Source organism: Bubalus kerabau, chromosome 6 (genome assembly GCF_029407905.1).
Source record: "Bubalus kerabau isolate K-KA32 ecotype Philippines breed swamp buffalo chromosome 6, PCC_UOA_SB_1v2, whole genome shotgun sequence".
In the NCBI taxonomy this organism is placed as follows: domain Eukaryota; kingdom Metazoa; phylum Chordata; class Mammalia; order Artiodactyla; family Bovidae; genus Bubalus; species Bubalus kerabau.
The window spans coordinates 91,085,916-91,113,742 of NC_073629.1; the positions used below are offsets into that span (position 1 = coordinate 91,085,916).

General features: G+C 37.7%; 2 long non-coding RNA genes across 13 annotated transcripts; both read right to left on the bottom strand.

Annotated features, from left to right (window-relative positions):
- Positions 1-11,794: 11,794 nt before the first annotated feature.
- Positions 11,795-19,689, bottom strand: LOC129655407 (uncharacterized). Its single transcript, XR_008715988.1, has 2 exons — positions 18,199-19,689; positions 11,795-17,797 (listed from the first exon to the last, which is right to left on the bottom strand). It is a non-coding gene; the product is annotated as an uncharacterized LOC129655407 (long non-coding RNA).
- Positions 19,690-21,801: 2,112 nt separating this feature from the next.
- LOC129655408 (uncharacterized) lies at positions 21,802-25,937 on the bottom strand. Of its 12 annotated transcripts, none has more exons than XR_008715995.1 (3): positions 25,915-25,937; positions 23,377-23,500; positions 21,802-22,496 (listed from the first exon to the last, which is right to left on the bottom strand). It is a non-coding gene; the product is annotated as an uncharacterized LOC129655408 (long non-coding RNA). The 12 variants fall into 12 exon arrangements; XR_008715991.1 differs by lacking the exon at positions 25,915-25,937 and adding an exon at positions 25,506-25,775; XR_008715994.1 differs by lacking the exon at positions 25,915-25,937 and adding an exon at positions 25,368-25,492.
- Positions 25,938-27,827: the final 1,890 nt, after the last annotated feature.

Sequence of the window (27,827 nt, forward strand, 5' to 3'; positions counted from 1 at the left end):
AAATGACACCTTCTCACTTAATTCCTCTGAATTAAGTGAGCCAGGACATCCTTGTTTAAATTTCCTTCCCAGGAGAGCTCACAAACCAAGGAAAATTACACAAATAGGTCTCCTGTAGCAACTAGACCTGGGACAGGGGTTTTCTTTATAGAGTCAACAAAAAATCTCTATGCTCAGCCCTCATTTTGGGATAAAGAGATGAGTAATTCACAGTACCTGGGCTCAGTCTATAAGAAACAGTAAAAGTGTATTCAACTAATTCTAAAAAATAGAATGAGATAAAGCTAACTCGAGGCTTATGTCAAAGGCAGCACAACAAAAGGAGGCAGCAATTAATCCTGGCTGGGAGATCAGCTGTGGTGACATTAAACTGAGGCTTGTAGGGTTTTCATAGTGAAGATGGACGTTTAGGAAAGGCAAACATGGGGCTTCCCTGGTGGTCCAGTAGTTAAGAATCCACTTGCCAATGCACAACACGAGTTGATCCCTGGTCCGGGAAGATCCCGTATACCATGGAGCAACTAAGCCTTTGTGCCACAACTACTGAGTCAGCACTCTAGAACCTGTGAGGCACAACTACTGAAGCCTGTTCACCAAGAGCCCTTGCTCTGCAACAAGAAAAGCCACCACAAGAGAAGCCTGTGCACTTCAACGAAGAGTAGCTCCTGCTTGCTGCAACAAAGACCCAGCAGAGTCAAAATATAAATTAAATTTAAAAAATAAAAGGCAAAGAAGAGTGAAAGTAGATTATATAGCTAGTATCCACAAAATTAAGTGATAGATGGAGAAATGTTTCTTTTCTAAGAACAGGTTTGAACAACACACATGAGAACCAGCAATAACTGGCAGGTATGATGTTATATGAGCAGTTGCTCTCAGGATATTTAAAGGGAGATCCAGAGCGAGCATATATACATCTGACCCTCACTTCACACTGCTGAAAAGCTCATAAAAAGATCTGGATAACAATGGATGAAGTTAAACTGAGACTGCAGATACCCCACAGGCTGGCTTAAGACAGCACAAAAAACAGTAATATTTGTAAGTACGAATTTTTACTCCCTTTAGGGAAAACATTCCTTACTTTTTCTTTCACTCCCCACCTCCACATAATGTGATCTGATCTATCTTCTGACCCCGACTGGACACCTACGAGTATACAATGATCAGACAGCCCAACAAGAGGCTCCTCCTGGGATGAAAAATAACAACTGTTAAAGAAAGTTTCAAATTCAAAGGGACATAACTTTTTCTTCATCCACTTTATTTACTTGAACATGAGAAAAAATGTGTGATATGAAAAGAGCATAATTCTCAAAATTTTTACTTATTCACTACATTAATGAAAGTTTTTCTAACCTTTTATACAGTAATGTTTGATGGTATGGGGAGGGAGGAGGGAGGAGGGTGCAGGATGGGGAACACATGTATACCTGTGGCAGATTCATTTTGATATTTGGCAAAACTAATACAATTATGTAAAGTTTAAAAATAAAATTTAAAAAAAAAAAAGAAAAATAGATAAGGTTCTAAATTGAAAGGCCTCTAATGCCCTTCTAAAGAGTCCAGTGTTTCCATATTACCCACAGTATTAAAATCAAAAATTTACCATAAATAGCACTATCCAATTTATCCCCTTTAGGAGGATCACTTTAAGTAGCAATATAAATAACTGGAGAAGAGGTATTATAATAAGTGTTTAATCAGGAAACCTATTAAAGAGACATTGTAATTATTCAATATAATTTATTTCTTAGGGTGGTGAAGTAACAGGCTCAAAAACCATCTATAAAGCCAAATAGAAATCTATCATCCTTGACTGTATTCTTTCCATGACATTTTGAATCCAATTGTCACTATCTTCTAATTGGCTGGTGTGACTGGATAGTAGTAACAACATAACCTGATTGTATGAAAGGAAAAAAGATACTAGCTCTGAGAAGAGAGATATGGTGAATTTTGTTTGGACTAAACAAAGTTTAAAACTGGTGGACTGACTTCCAGGTTGGAACTCTCTAGCAGTTACTTAGATAAATGGATCTAAAGCTTAAAGGAGTAACCAGAACACTTTGGCTATAATTGTGTGGGAAGGAGGAACATCTCCTAAAATTTTTCTATCAACCTCTAAACTTCATAGCATTTTGCTCAGAAATCTGGCTAGCATCCTAGAGAAAATTTGGTAGCTGAAAAGACATTTTCTTCAGAAGAAAAGAAAATGTAAGTGGGCCAATAAAAGAAGTTCCATGCCTTGTTCTTACAAAGTTTTATTTCCTTAGTTAGCTGTCCCTGACTTTGCAAAACCCATGTGTTATTGCGTGTCTGTTCTTTCTCTTAATAAAGGTAATTATAGTTTAATGCATTCAGTTGGAATACTGCCAAGAAATTGCAGGCAACGATGTGCAACTGTAACTGAAAATACCCAGTACCCACTTGGCCAAAAACAACCCTACCAGAGACCACCCATTCACACAAGAGAACTCTATACCATGCATGTTCTGACCCATCCATTGTCCCAGTGACCTAGGGAGAGGATGCATCAGGGCTACTAGAAACCTAGACCCTGTTTAGGGAAGTAAGAAGGAAAAAAAGAATATGTTCTGTGAGATTTGAATGGAGGGATAGAATTTGTAAACTCCAGGCTCTGCTTTGTTCCTGGCCAGATTTTAAAAAGTGGCCAGCTCCTTTAGACCAAGACTCCTCCCACATCCTTTGCCTCTGTAGGAGTAGCCTAGCTCCTGGTAGGGGCTGGCCTTGGCTGAATAACATTTGAATAATTAATTTAAGAAATGTAAAGGCAGTTTTAGGTACTTGATGTATTAGTTAAGGTTCTTTTGATTGCAAATCAGCTAGCACTGGCTTAGGTTTAAAGGCTTTTTTTTTTTTTTTTTTTTAAGAATACTGGAATACCATATGGAATCCAAGAGAAATTAATAAAGCAGCAGAATGGGGGTAAAAACCAAGATTTCTCCAGGGACCAGCAGGAGTTTGTAGACCTTTTCTGGAAGCTTTTCAAAAGGTATGAACTGCCTCCAAATTTCTAGGCTCCAGGCCTTGGGTAAAATTCTCAAAGGAGAGATTTTGGCTCATTTTGACCAGCTACAGCCAAATGGTGATAAGAAAATATAATACCAGTATGGTTTCCAGGGCCCTACCCTATGGCTCAGGACCCTAATCTATTGCAGAGCAAGGCAGCTAGGCAGACATTCCAATAAATAGCCACAACTCTAGGGAAGTGGCGTTAGTTGGAGCACTCCACGTCAAGGTTTATCTGTCACCTTTCACTAGGTTCTTCTCTGACAATAAACACATTTCAGTGGTACAAAACTTACTTTTCAATTACACTGCTTGCTGGATTCAGAAAATCAGTGGCTCTATTCCAAGTTATGGATCTGCTGCTGCTTTGCTTTATGTAGAGGATCCAAGCTGAAGAAGTAGGCTCTACCTGAGTCATGGTATTCTTAAAAGGTTGAATGGCAGAATGGCTCTTAAAGTTTCTGGGGAATATTATAAATATACATATATTACATATAAGACATAAGAATATATATATATACATAATTTTATGGGCTTCCCAGGTGGCGCCAGTGGTAAAGAACCTGCTTGCCAATGCAGGAGTCATGAGTTCAATCCCTGAGTCAGGAAGATCCCCTGGAGGAGGAAATGGCAACCCACTCCTGTATTCTTGCCTATGGAATCACATGGACAGAGTAGTCTGGTGAGCTATGGTCCACAGGGTCGCAAAGAGTTGGACATGACTGAAGCAACTTAGCATCTGTGAGTGCATATAATTTTATACATATATATGTGTGTGTGTGTGTGTGTGTACACACATATTCTATTCTGTTTCTCCAGAGGGCCCTAACTAACACAATCTCCAACTATAATTGTTAAATTGTCTATTTATCCTTTCAATTCAGTTTTTAAATGTATTTTGGGCTGTTTTAAGGAGCATATATATTTATATCTATTACATCTACCATGACAGATTGATGTTTTTATCACTATGTAATTACTCTCCTTGTCTCGAGTAATATTTATCTTATAGTCTATTTTGTCTGACTTGATTAAAATTATTCTAACTCTTATGATTTCTGTTTGTGTTTGTTTTTCCTTTTTAAATTTTTTTCAACTGATTTGTGTCTTTAGATCAAAGCTTTAAAGATGGATCTTGGTTTCTTTATCCAGTCTGAAAATATATGCCTTTTGATTGAATATCTAATCTATCCACATCTAATACATTTATTGATAGATTTATGTCTGCCATTTTGCTGTTTTACAAATGTCTTGTGGCTTTTGTTCATTTTTTTCTCCTTTATTGACTTCTGTTATACAAATATTTTTAGTGTACCATTTTAATTTCTCTGATAGCTTAACTATGGTTTTGAGGTATTTTTAGGGGCTGCTCTAGAGTTTTCAATATTTATCTATTACTTATCACAACCTACTTCAAATTAATGCTAACTGTATCCCTCAGAAGACAGCACACACAATGGGAAGGAAATAAACCTATACTGGCATGAAGTAGCTGCTATTGTCACATATATTACAACTACAAGAGCTATAAATCCAATAATACTAAATTATATTTAATTCTTATATTTTAAAAAAAGTGAGAAATGAGAAAGGCAAAACTGTCTATTATGGAGCTCTTCATTCCCTCTTGTGGATCAAAGTTACCACATGATGTCATCTACTTTCAACCTAAAGGAGTTTCTTTAGCATTTCCTGTAGGGAAATTATGCTGGCAATGAATTCCCTCAGTGTTTATTTGGGAAATGTTTTTATTTCATCCTCATCTTTGAAAAATAATGGGTATAAATTATTGATTGACTTTCTTTTTCTTTCATCACTTTGGATATGTCATCTTATGCCTATTGGACTTCCTTGTTGCCATCAATTGCATTGTTGTTTCTCTGAATTGTTTTTCTCTTTATGCTTTCAAGACTTTTCTCTTTGCTTTGGTTTTCAGCAGTTTGACCATGTGGTATCTAAGTATGACTATGTTTGTATTTTTCCTGTTCTGGGTTCATTGTAGTTCTTGGGGAATCTTTAAGTTAATGGTTTTCATCAAATTTAGGAAGTTTGGACCATTATTATGTACCCAAATATTTGCTTCTGTCTCTATTTCTAGCTTCTTCCTGAGTCTCCATTATACATGTATTGGAACACCTGACATTGTCCTACAATTGTCTGACACTATGCTCATTTTTCTTCAATATTTTTCTTCTCTGTTCAACTTGAATAATTTCTGTTCATATTTAACTGATTTTTTCTCTGTACTTTCAATTTGTGCTGTTGAATATATCTGCCACATTTTTTCATATCAATTATTGTACTTTGCTAGTTAGAATTTCAATTGATTATTTTTAAAATACTTTTTCTTTTAATAGGTTTCCTGTTTTTTGATTAATTGTAAGATATTTTCCTTTAATTCATTTAACATAGCTTACTTTCTTTAAACACATTTGTAGTGGCTGCTTTGGAGTTTTTATCTGAGAAGTTGAACCTCTGGATTATTTCACCCACTATCATTTGTTCTGTGTGGGTTCAGTTCAGTTCAGTCCTTCAGTCGTATCTGACTCTCTGACCCCATGGACTGCAGCATTCAAGGCTTCCCTGTCCATCACCAACTCCTGAAGCCTGCTCAAATTCATGTCCATCAAGTCAGTGATGCCATCCTACCATCTAATCTTCTGTTGTCCCCTTGTCCTCCTGCTTCAATCTTTCCTACAGCATTAGTGTCTTCTCTGATGAGTCAGTTCTTTGCATAAGGTGGCCAAAGTATTGTACCCTCAGCATCAGTCCTTCCAGTGAATATTCAGGACTGATTTCCTTTAGGATTGACTAGTTTGATGTCCTTTCAGTCCAAGGGACTCTCAAGAGTCTTCTCCAACATTACAATTCAAAAGCATCAATTCTTCAGCGCTCAGCCTCCTTTATGACCCAACTCTCACATCCATACACGACTACTGGAAAAACCATAGCTTCGACTAGACAGACCTGTGTGGGTTGGGGAATGCATATGAAGTTTCAGGCAATTCTCAAGTGTACCTTGGCTTTCTTTTTTTGCCATGTTCTCTTGGGTCTCCCCTATGCACATTTAGTTTTTAGACAGCAGAAAAAGTGTGGAAAATCTTATCTCAGGCTTTACATCACTATGTCCTTTCTACAGTCTCTCCATAAAGTTTCTGAATGGTCTGTCATTCACCCCAGATTGGAATGGCAACCTTGGTCCTGCACAGATGTGGGTTTTCCCCATCCATTTCCAATTAAGTCTGCCATTTTAGCTGGCAAAGTCAAATGGTTTTGCTTCTCGTACCTGTCTGAATTAATCACTTCTGGCAGTAAAGCTGCTGGTTTTGCAGTCAATCCCAGACTGACAAAGCTACTGTTCTTCCTACCCATCTGGTAGAGGGATGGAGGAAGGAAGGGAACAGACTCAGGCAAGAGGACCACAGTCAGCTTTTTCAAAACTAAATGCTTCTTAATTTTTGTCTGCCTTTAGTCAATTCCTTGTGTTTTGAAATGGTTGCTTTCAACAACTTTGACAAGTTTTATACTTATTTGTGAAAGGGAATCACCAACTTCTACAGCAAACCTTTATTGAAAGTCCTCTCTGTTTTCCTTGTCTTTGAATGCAAGATAGTAACATCTACCTCAGATTTCTGAGTATGAAATTAGGTTACCTATGCCAGTCAAATAGTATTCCATGATTACGCTGACTTATTATACTGAGAATGATGCATAATACTCAGATTCTAAAGAAAGAATTACACCTCTTCTTCTTGGCAAGTTAACAATACATTCAAAGGTGGATTCCACTTTTTAAAAAATGACACTTAGCAAAGTTTCCTATGAGGATTTCCAATATAAAACAATGTGAACATCAAATATATGAATCTTTGTTCAGTACCTGGATCAGTGGATGTATGGCTATGAAAAAGTTATTAAAGTAAATATAAAGGTAGTCTTCTAAAGTTTTAGGGAAGCTTGACCATAGATAATTTAATGAAAAGAATGAAAATTTAACAACGAAAGGAATGAGAAACATAGCTACATCTATTTCTCTATTCTGCAAAAATTATCTTATTAAAAATTTCAGCAGGCTTACTAGCTGAACATTACAGAAATGGAAATGGAACAAAATAGAACAAAATGCAATAATCAAATGAATTTCCAAATTATGGTATCTTTAATGAAAATGTCCATGATGTATGAGTAGGTAACATTTTTAAATAAAGTATTAGATTTTGAATAACTCAGTAAAATTGGGAGTTAATGAATAAAATTATTCATTGAAAAAATATAAAAGCAATGGATTTGTTCAACATCAAAAGTTTTCTTTTTATGGAAAACTATCAACTCTAATAAAGTTATTGTATACAGGTTTTTAAAGGTGAAATATAATTAAATAAAAATTCCCTGTCTTGGCTAAACTGTTTCATCAGTTTCAATGATGGGACCGAAGCTATGAGGCTGGTGGCAGCTTCTTTGAATTCTAGGAAGGAGTTCAAATACAGCAACATTTAACACACAGGCTGCTTCTATGTGCTTCACATGCATTTGGGAACCTAAGACATAAACTAGTTCTATTTCTTCAGAACTTCAATCTCTCAGAACCAAAAATTAATACAAAATGATTTGTATAAAGTGAACCAAAGGGAAATATCACTAGTTTAAAAAAATTACATTCTAAGACTTCAAATCTGGCCTTCTATCTACCTTTATGAGAAAAGTTCCTTTCTCTCTTTTGACTTCTCTATTTTGGTATTTATCCTGTATTTTTTTTTTTCTTTTTCCCCCACTATACTTGGAACAATTTACAAGTAGAGATCATTCCATTTTACAAACATGGGTTTCTAAACCTTCCACAGAACTGAATAAGGAAGAGGTGTCATATATATATGGAGACACACACATGCATTCAATGGGATATTACAGAGCCATAAAAAAGAATAAAATGTTGCCATTTGCAGCAATATGGGTGGACTTGGATGGTATTATGCTAAGTCAAATAAGTCAGATAGAAAGACAAATACTGTGTAATACCACTTATATGTGAAATCTAAAAAATACAACAAACAATTTTTAACAACAAAAAAGCACATTCACAGATATAGAGAATAAATTAATAGTTACCAGTGGGAAGAGGAAAAGGGGATTGGGGCAAGACAGGGGTAAGGAATTAAGAGGTACAAACTATTAGGTATAAAATAGGCTACAAGGATATACTGTACAACACAGGAAATATAGCCAATATTTTATAATAACTAAACGGAGTATAACCTTTAAAAGCTGTGACTCATTGTATTGTACACTTGTAACCTATATAATATTGTACATCAACTATACTTCAATTTTTTAAAAAAAGAACAATTAAGGACTAACAAATAAAATCTTTCATCAGGAATATGCTTGGATTATATGGTAATAGGAAACAAACAAAAGAAGTATTATGAGAATGTTAAAAGCTCATTCATGTCCGACTCTTTGTGATCCCATGGACTGTAGGCTGCCAGGCTCCTCTGTCCATGGGATTCTCCAGGCAAGAATACTGAAGTGGGATGCCATTTCCTCCTCCAGGGATTATGAGAATATACTCTGTAAAACAAAACTGAGCAGGATTCCCTCAAGTAGGGAAAAAACAGCTACAGATCAGCTTATTATAAAGTTTTAATAATATGGAAAAAAGATAATGAAATGAGAGTTAGCCAAAAAGAGAGACAGAAAGATCTGAATACTCCTCACAAAAACCAGAGATAATTAGGTAAAATATTTTTAATTCAAAAGATTAAACATAATTTTTAAATATTCAAAAACACACAGAACTCAAAGAATCAAATACGTGGTAGACTTTGGCATCATGGACCAATACCTGATTTTCCTTCCCTTCTTAATTCCCAGGAAGAGTATATTTCCTAGTCATATTATAGAAAATATGACTTGTTTTGGTCGATAGTCTGCTATGAAAAGCAATGCATGTCACTCTGGGCCAAAGCACTTACAAGCTGATGTATGGAAAGTCATGCATCAGCTTGTAAGTGTAGGCCTCAGACTGCCATAACAAAATACCATAGACAGGGTGACACGAACAACAGAAATTTGTTTTCTCAGAGTTCTAGAGGCTGAATATCCAAGATCAAGGGGCTGACCCATTCAATTCACTGAGGAAAACCCCCACTTTTTTGGCTTGCAGACAGCCATCTTCTTGCTCTGTCCTCATGTGACAGAGAGAGAGAGAGATTGCATGCAAGCTCTCTGGTGTCTCTTCTTGTAAGGGTGCTAATGCCATCATGCAGGCCCTATATTTATGACTTCATCTAATTCTAATTACTCCCAAAGACACCAGTTCCAAATATTATCACATTGGGAGTTAGAGCTTTGGAATATGAACTTGAGGGATTCATTCCGTCCATAACACATGTTCTCTTCCCCTCCACAGTGACTAAGAGCCCTCATGTTTCAGATGGTGCAGAAGCAAAACATTGTAGCTTCAGTCAGCCTGGATTTATGAGGAGTTGCATAGAGCAAAGCATCCCACTAATTTTTCAGGACATTGTTTCGAGCCATCAAGAATGTGGGATTGTTATTACAGCAGAATAGCATAATCTAATCCAAGACACGATGGAAGAAAAGGCTTATGTGGAAAAAAAGTCAGGGAATCAAAGAAGAAATATGAAGCTATAAACACAATACACAAAATAGAAAAGATACAAATGAAGAATTAGTAAACTGGAAGTAAATCTGACAAATTACTCTACATGTAGCACAGAGATTGTATGGGAGGCCCTAGCCACAGCAATAAACAATAAATACAAAATACCAAGATTGAGGGGAAAAAATAAAATTGTATCATGTGCAGAGATGAAATTATCCACTTGAAAAATTCAACAGACACTACAGAGAAACTAGAGAAGTTCATAGTTTCAGGTAAGGGTATCAGTAAATAAAATTTAGTTGTTGCTATAAACCTGTAGATCTACAACAACTGAAAAACCATAAACACCATTTACAATAACAACAAAAATACAAGGCACTTAAGCATAAATCATTCAAAACATATGTGAATATCTCCTAACATCTTTATAGAGGAAATTATAAAACATTATTGAACATAAAAATATAAATAAGATATGCGGAAGATATGGAGAGGATGTGGAGAAAAGGCAACTCTTGCACACGGTTGGTGGAAATGTAAATTGGTACAGCCACTTTGGTGGTACAGTGTGGGAAACACTATAGAGGTTTCTTTAAAAACTAAAAATAAAACTACCAACTGAGCCAGGAATTCTAGTCCTGGGTAAGTAGTTTAAAAAAATAAATAAATAAATTTGAAAAGATGCAGGCACTCCTATGTTCATAGCAGCATTATTTATAATCACCAAGGTATGAAAGCAACCTAAGTGTCTATTAATAGATGAATGGATAAAGAAAATTTATACACACACACAGACACATACAACACAGTGGAATGCTTCTCAACCATAAAAAAAAATGAAAATTTGCCATTTGCAGCAGTTGTTCTTGGACGATATTATGCTAAATGAAAAAAGTCAGAGAAAGACAAATACTGTATGATATCACTTAATTGTGGAATCTAAAAAATTAGTGAATGCAATAAAATGGAAGCAGACTCACAGATACAAAGAACAAACTATTGGTTACCAGTGGGAAGAGGGACGTGAAGGGACAACATAGATCACTATATTGTACACTTGTAAATTATATAATACTGTATATCAACCATACCCCACTAAGACTAAAAATTAGCTTATTTTTTCTGAAAATAAGGTAAATAAATGAAGATGTAAATCACATTTATACTTGAAAAGACAACATTATGACATTTTCCCTAAAGTAATACAAAAATCCATATAATTCAACTTTTTAATCTCTCTAATTGTTTTTATACAAATGAAGATGTTGATACCAAAATTTTGTAAGAAAGATGAAAGGTCAGAAATAGCCAATCCTATGGTGGGGTAGAGACAGATTTACTTTACCAGATATGATTAATTAACAAAAGATAAAATAACTAAAATGTGGTACAGTATTGACTCAGAAATAGAGTCTCAGACGCTGCTGCCAGCGGGCGAGGGCCTGGCTAACAGCAGCACTCCTCTGGGACCCGCAGTCTCGGGACCCTTGGGTGCCGCTCCGTGGAAGCTCCTGCGGCAGATTCTGAAATAAAAGTACCTGGATGACTGTCTATGACATATATCTGTAAGAAGATTTAAATCATTTAATCTTTTTTCCATAGCAGAAGTCAAAAAAGGGGAAACTGAAGAGGAAGCTGGTGACTGGGTCCAATATACAAGCATCTTCTATCCTGAATACAGTATTTTCTCAAGGCATAATAGTGGATCTTTGAATGTTGAAGATGTTCTTACCAGCTTAGACAATACAGTAAATGTCTAGATCAAGCCCTGAGCCTTTGGAGTGGGAGCACTGACTCCAAGACCCTAGACTACCAGAGAACTAACCCTGCTGCTGCTGCTGCTGCTGCTAAGTCGCTTCAGTCGTGTCCGACTCTGTGTGACCCCATAGACGGCTGCCCACCAGGCTCCCCCGTCCCTGGGATTCTCCAGGCAAGAACACTGGAGTGGGTTGCCGTTTCCTCCTCCAATGCATGAAAGTGAAAAGTGAAAGTGAAATCGCTCAGTCGTGTCCGACTCTTAGCGACCCCATGGACTGCAGCCTATTAGGCTCCTCCATCCATGGGATTTTCCAGGCAAGAGTACTGGAGTGGGGTGCCATTGCCTTCTCCCAAACTAACCCTAGGGGGTATCAAATAGTGAGAATGCTCACAAAGGAAATCACTGGAATACAAGACATGGCATCACCCAACCACCAGTAGCACCCTGTGCAGGATGCCTCATCTAAACAACAAACAAAAATACAAGCCCAATCATCAACAGACAGGATTATCACCTCACTCAGACTTGCCCATCAGGGGAAAAACAAACAAACAAATAAAAACTCAGCACAAATCTCACCCTATAGGGAGCTTACACAAACCACTGGACCAACCTTAGGAGGGCAGAAACCAAAAGGAAGAAAGAATTCAACCTTGAAGCCTGGGAAAAGGAGACCTCAAACACAATAAGTTTAAAAGAATAATAATGAAAAGATAGAGAAATACTGCACAAATGAGGGAATAAACTAGAAACACAGAAGTCCAAATAAATGAAGAGGAAATTGGCAAACTACCTAAAAAAGAATTCAGAATAATGATAGTAAAGATGATCAAAAACCTTGAAAACAAAATGGAGAAAATGCAAGAATCAATTAGCAAAGGCCTAGAAGAATTAAAGAATAAATATGCAGAGACAAACAATACAATTACTGAAATTATAAATACCCCGGAAGGAATGAATAGCAAAATATCTGAAACAGAAGGATGAATCAGTGAGCTGGAAGATAAACTGGTGGAAATAACTTCTAAAGAGCAGAATAAAAAGGAATGAATGAAGAGAACTGAGGACAGTCTCAGAGACCTCTGGGACAATATCCAACACACCAACATTCAAATTATAGGGGTCCCAGAAGGAGAAGAAAAAAAGAAAGGGTATGAGAAAATTTTTGAAGAGATTATAGTTGAACATTTCCCCAACATGGAAAAGGAAATAATCAATCAAGTCCAAGAGTCCCATACAGGATAAACCCAAGGAGAAACACACCACGACACATACTAATCAAACTAAGAAAGACTAAACAAAAAAAGAATATTAAAAGCAGCAAGGGAGAAGCAACAAGTAACATACAAGGGAAACCCCATAGGCTTAACAACTGATCTTTCAGCCACAACTCTGCAGGCCAAAAGGGAATGGCAGGATATAAAGTACTGAAAGGGGAAAACCTACAACCAAGATTACTGTACCCAACAAGGATCTCATTCAAAATTGATGGAGAGATAAAAAGCTTTTCAGACAAACCAAGGTTAAGAGAATTCAGTACCATCATATCAGCCTTACCACAAATGTTAAAGGGACTTACATAGTCAAGAAATACAAGAGAAGAAAAAAGATATACAAAATCAACCCCAAACAATTAAGAAAATGGCAATATGAACATATATATCAATAATTGCTTTAAATGTAAATGGATTAACTGCTCTGACACAGACTGAATGGATACAAAGAGAAGACCCATATATATGCTGTCTACAAGAAACCCACTTCAGACCTGAAGACACATATAGACTGAAAGTGAGAGGATGGAAAAATATATTCCATGCAAATGGGAAGCAAAAGAAAGCTGGAGTAGCAATCTTCCTATCAGACAAAATAGACTTTAAAATAAAGATTACAAGAGATAAGGAAGGACCCTACATAATGATCAAGGGATCAATCCAAGAGGAAGACTTAACAATTGTAAATATCTATGCACCCAACATAGGAGCACCTCAATACATAAGACAAACACTAACAGACATAAAAGGAGAAATTGACAGAAACACAATAATAGGAAGAGACTTTAACACCCCACTCACACCAATGGACAGATCATCAAAATAGAATATTAATAAGGAATCACAAGTCTTAAATGGTACATTAGATGAGATAGATATCATTGATATCTTCAGGACATTCCATCCAAATGCAGAAGAATATGACTTCTTCTCAACTGCACATGGAACATTCTCCAGGATAGACCACATCCTGGGTCACAAATCAAACCTCAGTAAATTTAAGAAAATTGAATTGGTATCAAGCATTTTCTCCAACCACAAAGCTATGAGACTAGATATCAATTACAAGAAAAAAACTGTAAGAAACACAAACACATGGAGATTAAACAACACATTTCTAAATAACCAACAGGTTACTGAATAAATCAAAAGGAAAATAAAAAAATTTCTAGAAACAAATGACAATGAAACCACAACAACTCAAAATCTATGGGATGCAGCAAAAGCAGTCCTAACAGGGGAATTTATAGCAACACCATCCTACCTCAAGAAACAAGAAAAACATTGAATAGACAACCTAACTTTACAAACAGCTAGAAAAAGAACAGAAAACCCCCAAAATTAGTAGAAGGAAAGAAATCATAAAGATCCACGCAGAAATAAATGAAAGAAACAATAGTAAAGATTAATAAAACTAAAAGCTTATTCTTTGAGAATATAAACAAAATTGACAAACCTTTAGCCAGACTCCTCAAGAAAAAATGAAAAGAATCAAATCAAGAAAATTAGAAATGAAAAAGGAGAGGTTACAACAGACAATGCAGAAATACAAAGGATTATAAGAGAGTATTATGAAAAATTATATGGCAATAAAATGGATATAACCTGGAAGAAATGGACAGATTCTTAGAAAAGTTCAGTCTTCCATGACTGAACCAGGATGAAATAGAAATTAGGAACAACCCAATTACAAGCACTGAAATTGAAGCTGTGATCAAAAATCTCCCAAGAAACAAAAGCCCAGGACCAAATGGCTTCACAGGAGAATTCTATCAAACTTTTAGAGAAGAGATAATGCCTATCCTTCCAAAATTCTTTCAAAAAATTGCAGGGGAAGGAACACTTTCAAACTCATTCTATGAGGCCACCATCACCCAGACACCAAAACTAGGCAAAGACAACACAAAAAAAGAAAACTACAGGCCAATATCACTGATGAACATAGATGCAAAAATCCTTAAAATTTTAACAAACAGAAATCAGCAACATATCAAAAAGCTCATACACCATGATCAAGTTGGGTTTATTCCAGGAATGCAAGGATGCTTCAATACAGGCAAATCAATCAATATAATACACCATATTAACAAATTGAAAGATAAAAACCATATGATCATCTCAATAGATGTAGAAAAAGCCTTTGAAAAATTCAGCACCCATTTATGAATAAAACTCTTCAAAAATATGGTCATAGAAGGAACCAACTTCAACACAGTAAAGGCCATATATGATAAGATTACAGCAAGCATTATTCTCAATGGTGAAAAACTGAAAGCATCCTCCCTAAGATCAGGAACAAGACAAGGGTGTCCACTTTCACCACTATTATTCAATGTAGTTCTGGAAGTCCTAGCTACAGCAATCAGAGAAGAAAAATAAAAGGAATCCAGATCAGAAAAGAAGAAGTAAAGCTTTCACTGTTTGCAGATGACATGATGCTGTACATAGAAAACCTTAAAGATTATATCAGAAAATTACTAGAACTAATCAGTGAATTTAGCAAAGTTGCAGGATACAAAGTCAATACACAGAAATCACTTTCATTTCTACATACAATCAATGAAAAAGCAGAAAGAGGAATTAAGGAATCAATCCCATTCACCATTGCAACAAAAAGAATTAAATATCTAGGAATAAACTTACCTAAGGAGACAAAAGAACTGTACACAGAAAATTATAAGACATTAATGAAAGAAATCAAAGATGACATAAATAGATGGAGAGATATTCCATGTTCCTGGCTACAAATAATCAATATTCTGAAAATGACCATACTACCAAATGCAATCTACAGATTCAATGAGATCCCTATCAAATTACCAATGGCATTTTTCACAGAACTAGAACAAAAATTTCACAACTCATATGGAAACCCAGAAGACCCCAAATAGCCAAAGCAGTCTTGAGAGAGAAGAAGGGAGCTGGAGGAATCAGGCTTCATCTGACTTAATCTGAATCTGACTTCAGATTATACCACAAAGCTACAATTGTCAAAACAGTACACAAAAATAGAAATATAGGCCAATGGAACAAGATAGAAAGCTCAGAAATAAACCCATGCACCTATTGGTACCTTATTTTTGACAAAGGAGCAAGAATATACAATGGGGCAAAGACAGCCTCTTCATAAATGGTGCTGAGAAAACTGGGCAACTACATGTAAAAGAATGAAATTAGAACACTTCCTAACACCATACACAAAGATAAACTCAAAATGGATTAAAGACCTACATGTAAGACCAGAAATTATAAAACTCTTAGAGAAAAACATAGGCAGAACACTCAATGACATAAATCAAAGCAAGATCCTCTATAACCCACCTCCTAGAGTAACAGAAATGAAAACAAAAGTAAACAAGTGGGACCTGATTAAACTTAAAGCTTTTGCACAGCAAAGGCAACTATAAGTAAAGTGAAAAGACAACCCTCAGAATGGGAGAAAATAATAGCAAATGAAACAACTGACAAAGGATTAATTTCCAAAATATACAAGCAGCTCATTCAATGCCAGAAAAACAAACAACCCAATCAAAAAGTGGTAAATAGACCTAAACAGACATTTCTCCAAAGAAGACATACAGATGGTTAACAAACACATGAAAAGATGCTCAACATTGCTCATTATTAGAGAAATGCAAATCAAAACCACAATGAGATACCACCTCACACCAGTCAATATGGCTATCATCAAAAAGTCTACAAACAGTAAATGCTGGAGAGGGTGTGGAGAAAAGGGAACGCTCTTGCTCTATTGATGGGAATGTGAATCGACACAGCCACTCTGGAAGACAGTATGGACATTCCTTAAAAAACTAGGAGTAAAATGACCACCATATGACCCAGCAATCCCCCTCCTAGGCATATACCCTGAGGAAACTAAAATTGAAAAAGACATTTGTATCCCATTGTTCATTGCAGCACTATTTACATTAGCTAGAACATGGAAGCAACCTAGATGTCCATTGACAGAAGAATGGATAAAGAAGTTGTGGTGCATGTAAATAATGGAATATTACTCAATCTTAAAAAGGAACTAGTCAGTGCTGAGGAGGTGGATGAACCCAGAACCTATTATACAGAGTGAAGTGAGTCAGAAAGAGATAAATATCATATTCTAATGTACATATACAGAATCTAGAAAAATAGTACTGAAGAATTTATTTACAGGGCAGGAATGGAGAAACAGACACAGAGAATAGACTTATGGACATGGGGAGAGGGGAGAAAAGGGCGAGATGTATGGAAGGAGTAAAATGGAAACTTACATTACCAAATGTAAAATAGATAGCCAAAGGGAACTTGTTGTTTGGCTCAGGAAACTCAAATAGGGGGTCTGTATCAACCTAGAGCGGTGGGGTGGGGAGGGAGATGGGAGGGAGTTTCAAAAGGGAGGAGATATATGTATACCAATGGCTGATTCGTGCTGAGGTTTGATAGAAAACAACAAAATTCTCTAAAGCAATTATCCTTCAATAAAAACTAAATTAAAAATAAATAACTTGAATAGTAAGCCTAAGTTTTCATCATGTAAACAAAAAAGATGCATGTTTAAACATTTATCTTTATTTCTTAGATATTTAATATATTCAGCAATTTACTAATAAAAATAGATTTTATTAAAAAAAGAAATAGATTAAAGAAAAATAGTGTTTAGAAATGGATTTACACATATATGAGAACCATAAATATGAGATAATCATTATAAGTTGATGAAACAGGAAGGATTAATCCCCAAATGATACTGGGGTAATTGACTCTCTATGTTGAGGGGAGAAAAGATAAAAATAAATATTTAAAATTTATGAAATTAGAAGATGTAAAGCTATAAAAGTGAAAGCAAAACTCAAACTTTTAGAAGGTAACATAAAAGTATCTCATGACTTCAGGGTAGGGGAAGATTTACTGAATCAAAACACAAGAAGTACATGCAAAAGAAGAGATTAATAAGACAGCACTTTAAAAAATTAAAGCACACATTCAATGAAAGCCAGCATACTTGAAGTGGCAAGACAAGCTTTCATGTAGGGAGATGGGATTTGTCAAGCAGGTGAAGTAACAGGTTTTCAAATGTTTGGGATGATGCCAGCTTCAGGGGAGCTCTGGTTCCTAGGAAAGGAAGGATAGAGCAAAGAGGTTTCAAGTTTTTACAGAGAGATGCAGTACATTTTTCAGCTATTAAATCTGGATCATGGATATGCTTGGGCATCTATTTTCTCATTTTTGTGTATTTTGAATATTTCATAATAAAAGAAAAATCTACATCTACCCTTGCACATGAACGCACTCTCTTGTTAACTTCTGCTTCTGTGAACATAAGTATGAAAAGAAACTGAAACTCATTCCTTAAGTCCTGGTTCAGCGTAGTGGGCAGAGTTTCCCATACATTTCTAGTACTTGGCATACAGCAGGTGCTCATAAATGCTTATTGAATTGAAATAGTTTCTGCAATTCCCAGGATTCCCTGTCTTGTCCCTCAGACTGAGGACTTCAACATTCCCTGTACTTACCCATTCCACCAACACTCATCAGATTGGACTAGAAATATTCAGTTAATATCTAGTTAGCTCTGTGAGGGCAAGAAGAGCATCTCCAGGAGATAGCACAGTGCCTGATACTTATTAACTAAAATAACAATGAAAGTCCCATCCACTCCTCACAATCGGTAGCTACCCAGATCAGCCCATTCTCAATACTCCAGAGACAAAATGTGAATCAGGATCCCTTGCCTCTTGACTTCTAGAGAATTATACCAGAGCTGGTCCCCCTTCTGCCACTCTCTGAACTCTGCCCAACTGAGGACCACTTTGCAAACTTGTCCTGGGTTACCCTCTGACTTTGGTGACCTCGCTTTGTACCTAACTCTTCAGCTGTTGCTCTCAGAGGCACCTGGAATCTTTTCCATCCTCCTGCTTTTGGCCACCTGGGTAGAATCACTGGGCTTAAGGGTAAGTTTGTGCTCAGGTTGGTTTTAGTATTGGGTCACCTGGGTTTGGCAACCTGCCTACAAGGAAACTATCACAGAGCCCCTTGACTGAGCAGGTCCTACACACAGGACACTGAGAAAGCACTCAGAATCCCTGGATCAATCTTGAATGGACAGTTTCTAGCCCACAGGGAAATGGCCTAGTGGCCAGCAATGACTTTGGGGCTGCTTGATCTTGTTCCCAGGGTACTGGCCCCACCTTGGACAGGGACAGTCTCATGGTAGTCACACAGTAACCAAAAGTCAGGGCTTAACTGTGACTGCCAGTGCTAAACCCCCTCTGCTAGGCTCTCTCTTTACAAATGGATTACATTGGGTTCTTTTTTGGTTGTCTTTCCAGTAGCTGAGGTTGAGACACTCCCATCTCCTGGTACTTAACATTCCTACCCAGGCAGCACTACTGCTATATATCACTTACACTCCCTGCTGACATTTTATAGGGATTTTAAAGCAGCAGGTGTGTGAGATAGAAGCCATTGTCAATCATTGTGTTAAAAATGCTCTGCCCTTTCAAACGCCTAATCAGCAAATTTGATGGATTGCAGCTGGTTGCAAACCAGCCAAGGTTTGACGCTTTCAAGGCAAACAGCACCAACCCACTTTGGAAAAGAAGAGGGTGGAAGGCTTGGGAAATGGGCAACTGAGAAGCCCAGGCCAGGCTAAGGCACTGCGTGCGTGCGTGCTCAATTATGTCCAATTCTTTGTGACCCCATAGACTGTAGCCCACCAGGCTCCACTATCTATAGAATTTTCCAGGCAAGAATACTAGAGTGGGTTGCCCTTTCCTTCTACAAGGGATCTACCCTACCCAAGGATCAAAACTGTCCACTGTATGGGACTCCGCATCATCATAAAAGTAGTGGAAGTGTTTATCCACCAAAAGGAAGTCAGCATAAGTAATGCGCATGGTCTTGCTCCATACTGTTGCTCTTTGCATGGTATTTATCCATGCCAAAGGTTATATTTTGAAGAAAGCATCCTTAACGACTGGTGTGTGTGTGTGTGTGTGTGTGTGTGTGTGTGTGTGAGTTGCTCAATCATGTCCAACTCTTTGCGACCCCATGGACTGTAGCCTGCCAGGTTCCTCTGTCCATGGAATTCTCCAGGCAAGAATACTGGAATGGGTTGCTGTTTCCTTCTCCATAAGCACTGATAGATGTCTTATTTAGATAACCTGAAGGAGTACCCTCTCAGGGTCTGGTCTCTTTCAAGAGGAGTATTAAATGGGAAACAGGTAACTGACCCACTTCATATGAGGGTCTAGATAGGCTGTGAGACTGCAACTTAATTGTGTGTTGACTGAGCTCATTCACCTTATATCAGAAAACCCCTTCCCTTTACTGTAAAGATTTGGGGAATACTCCCATAAGCAATGTCTGGAGAAATAAGTCCTTGGATCTTCAGCAACTGCAATAACACACATAATACTCGAGCCTCCAAGGTGGCTCAGTGGTAAAGAATCTGCCTGCCAATGCAGGAGTCACAGGAGACACAGGTTCAATCCCTGGGTCAGGAAGATCCCCTGCAGAAGGAAATGGCAACCCACTGCAGTATTCTTGCCTGAATAATCCCATGGACAAAGGAGAATGGTGGGCTACAGTACATGGGGTCACAAAGAATCAGACACAACTGAGCGTGCAACACTCACTGGTGAACCTCAATGACTAATATAGTCTATCTTTTATAAGTGCTCTCCAGGTACACAATAAATGTCCCTTTCTGATCCAGACTGTACTTCCAGATTCTACCTATTTCTAGATTCTTCCATTTTACCAAATCAGGATACCACACTTTAAGTCAAATAAAGGAGAAGTGGAATGTGTGGCTCTGTAACCATCACAGGACGTTTGCATGCTACTCCATGAGACCCACTGAATAAACTTGAGTCCTTGTAACTCTAGCTCTGGGTTTGCCTCTCAGACACTGGCTCTACATTCTGTCCCTTCTTGGACTTCCTGTCTCCTCTGTCAACTGCTCTTGACCTCTGTCTGTCCACTCAGCACTTTCTGTGCATGCTTGTTGGTGACCTGCCTATGAACCCACTGTCTGGGGTACATCTTTGAATTCAAGTACATCTTTGAACAGGGCTCTGGAGAACTTGTTTCTGAGTCTTTTATCCCCACTCAATTAATAGCCTCTGGAAGGTAAAATCATACTTTACCTGCAGTAACTCAGTACAAAGTAGTTTGTCTCATTAATCTCTGCATTATCAGTCCTCTAACCTCTGCTCTAACAGTTATCATACAGGATCCAATGTCAATGAGTTAATTGTCTAGTACAAGAGCAAGTTTACTTATCTTTAAGAAACCGCATTTAAAAATACACAAAGGGAGTGTATACAAAGGCCAAGAGGAAGGGACAGCCAAGATACAAATAGCCATGGTATTAGGGGATAGGAAGAGGTTAATTCTCACATGGTGATCCAAGAGATCTTGCTTAGAACTGATGATATTTATAAAGTACTCAGAAGACTGGTCAATCTTCTAACAAAAGAGGAGCTAACGCTGAAAAGAAAGGTAGAACATAAGCTCTGGGGAACTTTGTCATTGACTTTGCCACTGTAAGGATGGGGTTGAAAGAAGACAACTCCACAGGAAACAGGACAAAGACCTCTGGTCTTTTCCCCCATACTCGATTTAAATACCTCTTTTGCTCCTTCTTCTCTGCCAATTGGGTGAAATCTAGGGCAATTCTTTTGACCCTACTGCTCACTCTTTTTCATGAAAGAGTGATGAAAATACACAACCCCAGGTAATGGCCAAAAATTCCAAATCTCATTTTCGTGTAAGCAACTTTCCTCTTGCAGATTTGGGAGGTGAGCATCTTTTTTCTGTCTGATCTCCTATTTCTCTGTTACTCCCCAGCTGGCTAGCCCAGGGTGTAAGGAGGTGTGGGAAGAGACTCAGGAGGGAGCAGAGAGAAGAAAAGCTGCACCCAGACTGATACTATTGTCATCATCCATTGGTGCCCTTGGAATTGGTAAATGTTCAAAACTGGCCTTTTTCTCTAATGGTCTGCTTTTGTGGACCCTTCAGTGATTACCTTTGGGAACATTTGACTAAACTTCTTTTAATAGGAAGTATGAGTTACCTGTTACCACATAGATATACATAAAATATCCTAAAACTTAGCACCTTCAAACAATAAACATTTATTATTTGGTTAATATTATTTGGCACATGGTTCCTGGGCTCCGGAATTCAGGACCAGCTTAGCTAGGCAGTTCTGGCTCAGGGTATTTCAGAAGGCTGTAGTCAGCCTAGAAATTGTAGTTGGCCTAGAAATAAGTCATCCAAAGGCTTGGCTAAGGCTGAAAACTGCTTTCAAAATGGTTTAATTAACATGATTGTTGGCTTGAGGCTTCCGTTCCTTGCTATGAGGAAGTTCCAGTATCCTTGTAACATGGCACGGTGGTCTCTTATAACACCTTCCTCTACCCCAGCATGAAATCTTGAGCTGGGTTAGGACACCAGGAAGTACATCTTGCCCCTAAAGTGGCCACATCTCCACTCCACCACTAGGAAAATAGCAAAACCTCTTATCCATAAGACTCTTCAGGTGTGGGTCAGACACAAGTTCCCAGAGCACCCACATCTCTCAGATGGACTCTCTGCAGCCTCCTCATTAAACGTGGGATGAGGAAGCATCCATGGAGGAGGCTGAGCAGGGAAAATGCCACCGCATCATAAAACCTTTCTTCTCGGCCCACTGCATACCTCAAGGGTCTATATAGAAGCAGTTGCGGGCAGGAAAGCCCCAATAAAAATTAAGAAATATTTTTACCAGCTCAGTTGAATAGGAACTCAAACAAAATCAGTTGCTCTGTGGGAAAAAAAAAAAGAGAGAGAGAGAATGATATATTGTTTTGCATACCTGAGTGTATAAAGTGCTTCATACTCAGTGCAGAAAGCAGAAAACTACTTATGAGAAATGTGAAAGCATATAGTGACAAATATATTTAAGTCTATGCATTAATCTCATGAAACTGAATGAGATCTTCACCATAAAGTTAGTGTTGGTTTATTTCTGATTCACCTGGAGGGAAATGAGGATCAGAATAAGAGAGGGACTTGCCCAAGTAATACAGTTATTGAGCACCCCATTAGGAGTTAAAACACAATCTCTCTACAAAACTCATTTTCCCCATTTTGCTCCCTCTCCTCCATCACATAATCAATGAACCTCTCTGGGACCCAGTTTCCTTTTATTGACATGCCTATTCATCTAATATTGAGCACTCACCATGTGCGAGGCTCTATACTGAGAGTGAGGGCATGTAATTACACGTGAATATTGTGAAGTTCCTGCCCACAAAGGAGCTTGAATACAAAGGGCTCGTATTCCTAAAGACAAAGTGTTTTTAATGTTATGAAGGAAGGATAGAGTTGGGGGTGCAAGGAGATAGTGGGGAGGTGACATGCTCAATGTGAGCACAGACTGCTATGAGTTAGCGCCACAGTCTCCAGTCTGGACTTGGAACCATTTCGAAAGTTTTTCCTAGTTACAGAAAAGGTCATCCTGGGTGTGGGAGTCAGCACAGGCTCTGCTGGAAAGTTATTTTTGAATATGCATCCTGCAGTGCAGGGAGAGTTAATCCTACATTGCCACTTCCAGTTAGGGGAGGACACCCTGAGAAACTCCTTTGTCTAACTAATATTTGAAGTTCTTTTGCTCTGATTCCAGTCACCTTTTCCAGTCTTACCTTCTGCTCTTCCTTGAACTCTAATTTGCAGGCCAATCCACCTTTATGTAACTCCATGACAGTATCCTTAATGTATCTCTCTTCCATTCTTTCCTCTTCTGCTAAAACCAACCCATCCTTTTCCCTGGAAGAGATGATGGAGACTACTTGTTAGGATTCCCGTATTCAGAGGAGAAAGCAAGGGTTGAAGGAGGTGGGAGTCGGGCGGGGGGTGGAGGTGGAATGGGATGGAGAAGGAGGGAGGGGATGTAATCCTTAATTCAAAATACAGAGGCCTGAATTCAGTCTCCTACCATAAGGCTACCAGGCTACATGACTTAACAAACAGAAAGACCTTACTTCTCTCTGGACCTCAGTTTCCTCATCTGTGAAATATAAAAAGAAGCTTGCCTACCTGGCAGGACAGCTACAAGACTCAAGATCATTTTTGTAAAATGCTTTGCAAATTATGAAGCAATCCTTTATGCATGTGTTTGCTTATGCAAACGTAAGGGATTGTCATTAGTATTCAGAATCTTCCTAACTGATGTGTTTTTGCAAGAGTTTGGCTAGAATCATGATTAAGATATGTCCCAGCTGAGTAGCTTCTTCCACTGCAGCTTCATCCAATAGCCACAAAGGGGATAAAATAGGTCTTTTGTGATTATTTTCACATAGTTGGAAATATTTCAAAGCAAAGTGAGCTCTGCTTTATTTGCATTAAATCTAGGTCCATCAGTGCCAAACAAGTACCATAAACTTATGACTCCAAAGTTAATAGCTTAAAATAAAAGATAAATGTCCTGTAATTTTTTTTTAAGATTCAGGATTTGCAAAGAATTCATATATCACTGACAATACTGATGAGTCACATTTGAAAGGAGAATTGAGGAAGCAATTCTGGTTAAATAGGAAGTTCTTCTAGGCTGATAATGAAGTGTAAAACTTTCTCCTTGGCTGTCAGAAAGATACAACTTGGATTTATTGATTGATTACTTCATTGGATCTATGAACAAACACAACCTAGAAAGAAAAAAACATAATAATCCAAAACTTGAAGGAGAGTATTCCTACCTAAAAGATACTGAAAAAAGGGGTAGGTTGGGGAAGAATAGGATGAATTCATTTTGGAACATATTAATTAGTTTCCAACTGCCTTTGAGAGTATGCACATGTACGTGCTCAGTTGTGTCTGACTCTTTGCGACCCCATGGACTGTAGTCCACCAGGCTCTCCTGTCTATGGGATTTCCCAAGCAAGAATACTGGAGTAGGTTGCCATCCTTCTCCAGGGGATCTTCCTGACCCAGGGATCGAACCCGAGTCTTCTGCATCTCCTGCATTGCAGGCAGATGCTTTACCACTGAGCCATGAGAGTAGGGGTAATGGATTTTGGAGTTGCAAAGCTAAAACTCAAAAGTGGTGAGTTGAGCTGAGATTTGCAAGTATTGGCAAATAGCTGTAGAAATTGGAAGGAGAGATGGTGAGTGAAGGGAATGAGTGCAGCACTGAGGGATCGGCACAAAGATGAGCATCCAGCAAAGAAGGCTCCAGAGGGACAACCAGAAATGTGGTAAGAAATTCAAGTGAATGTGGTATTAGAGTCAGGGTAACTGTAAAGCAAGACAGAGAGTCAGTCAGAAGTGAGAGGCTGCTGATAAGTCTCATACAATGAGAACTATTGAAACTGGTTCACTGGATTTAGCAACATACAGGTGACTCAAGAAAGAGCCACTTTGGTAGAATTACAGGGCAGAACCAGTCTGGAACAGGATGAAGAGAGAATGAAAAATGAAGTAGAGACACAGTAGTCAAGTTTTTAAAATTTCTGCAATTAAAGGAAGGAGAGGAAGGTGGCAACACCTGGAGGGGACATGAGCTCCTGAGTCTTTTGATGAAATTGGCAGAGATCAGGGCATGCTTGATTGTTGACAGAAACAGCCCAGTTGAGAGAAGTTAAAGACAGAGGGGAAAGAGGCACACAATTTCTAAAAAGACAGAAGCACATTTTACCAAAGCACAGATCAGGGTCACTATTCCATCTGATGGTGGAAGGAAGCTACCTGGTGAGGAAGATACCTGACCCAACCCATTTAGAGGATGGGTGAATGTATCCAGGCAGGAGAACAGATGAAGAAAAGTAGAGCTCACCCAGTGCTCATTTCAGTTTTACCACTGGGGCCTCTCAAATTGCTTGGATTGAGTGGAAGAAAGTGTTCTTGAGTAACATTTCATGGAGCTGTAATTTTTCTAAACTCATTTTTATAAATAAAATGTGGGTTTGCTTATACAAGGCTTATATTGTGTGTCTCCACCCAAGGTATATTTCTCATCTGGGTTATTTCCTTTAGAAAATGTGCAGCCAATGATAGTGAGCCTTAACTCCCAAGCGTCTGCAACTATTTATATAATGCAATGGGTTGCCTGACTCCCTATCACATTTCCTATGTTTTTCGTAAGTGAATAATTTCCTTATAATCATGATGCTGCCTAATTAGAATCTGTCCATCTCAGCTGAAAGGAAGAACTTGGCCTTTTAGGTGGTCAGGACTGAACTCACTTGATGAAAGACATATTTTTTCAGTGGTGAGAGTTTGGGGGTGGGTCTGGATTGGGAAGGAGGTTTTTAAAGAGGCAGAATATTCTGTGAGAGGCACTATCCACAAGGAAAAAAATAAGCTATTAAAGATAAAAATGTTTTATTTTTTCAAAGCTAATAGTGTGTACTAACCAAAATACATGGGAAGAAATTTAATTCACAAATAAGTACATGGAATGATATTCAAACTCTCTAATAACTTAAGAAAGGCTCATTAAATTGAAGTAATATTTTCACTATTCAATTAGCAATAATTTCTTTTAAAATACTAGTAACTAAAGCTAGTGAATATATGGTGGAAGCAATGCCTTCAATCATTCCTAACATTGGGGTAAATTAAGGTAATTTTTTGGGAAAGTGATAGAACCATAAAACAAGATATATAAAAATGTTTATATATCTTGATCCAGAAATTCTCCTTCAGGAAATTTATCTTAAAAAAAAAATAAGGTATGAATTTTATCTCACATACTCAGGGTGAAATAATTCTGATTTTTTTTATGATGTGTTGATGATGTGAAGTTGCTCAGTCGTGTCTGACTCTTTATGACCCCATGGACTGTAGCCTACCAGGCTCCTCCATCCATAGGATTTTCCAGGCAAGAGTACTGGAGTAGGTTGCATTTCCTTCTCCAGGGGATCTTCCCAACCTAGGGATTGAACCCAGGTCTCCTGCATTGCAGGCAGATGCTTTACCATCTGAGCCACCAGGGAAGCAAGTTGGTTTTTTATGACTCAATTTCTGACTCTGAAATCCATTTCTTTGATTATCTTGGAAAGTTTAATCTCAATTATCAGGGTTTCCTGAATACAGGATTGCATCAGGATTCCAGGATCATTTACGGTTCTGAAGCTTCTTGAGATTGAGATGAAGTTGACCTTTGAAAGTGAACCATTACCCCACCTTTTAGGTGCCTTAGAGCTCAGCCTCTCTATTGCTTCTGCATCACATGTAAGGCACAGGGATCACTGATAAAGAGGAGAAGAATTTTGTAAAAGGTTGTGCCTTTAGCCCAAACCCAAGCCCCCTCCATGCTGTCTGGATGAGAGGTGGGGACACAGAAAAAAATTAAGATCTCGAAATATTACCTTGATATACATGCATGAAGATTGCTATGATAGAAAGAAATGGTGAAGGGAACAAAAAGTTATCCAACAATGGGACATGATCATGTAATCAATCTCCAGAGCAGACTTTAAAAAATTTTCCTGATTTTAATCTTCATAATAATCTTGATTGACTATCATGTAATCATTAGAAATAATTCTGAAGACAAGGCATCAACCTGGAGTAACATTATCACTAGTAATCACTGGTTATATACAAATATATTTTATATTATCACAAAAACCAAAAGTCATCAGCAAAATTGAAAATATCTTATGCATTTAGGTGGTAGGATTTTGTGTGAATTGCTTTTTTAACTAGGATGATGTAATAACATTAAAAAGAAATCAAAACAGAGAAAAAATACTTATTTTCAGATTTGGAATGAAAAATGAAAAAATCCTTGTGGATTTTGCCTCAAAGGGGATTATTAAGATCCAGTTCCAAGAATTCAAAGCTGTTCCATCAGCTGCCATTGTTAATGAGTTGTGATTACAAAGACAATCTTTTTTTTTTTTTACTTTATTTATTTTTTATTGAAGGATAATTGCTTTACAGAATTTTGCTATTTTCTGACTAATCTCAACATGAATCAGCCATAGGTATACATATATACCTATGAGATTACAAAGACAATCTCTTGATTTAACTTCCTCTGACCCACTAATGATAACATCACCAACTCAGTGAACATGAGTTTGAGCAAACTCTGGGAGATAGTGAAGGACAGGGAAGCTTGGCGTGCTGTAGTCCCTGGGGTTGCAAA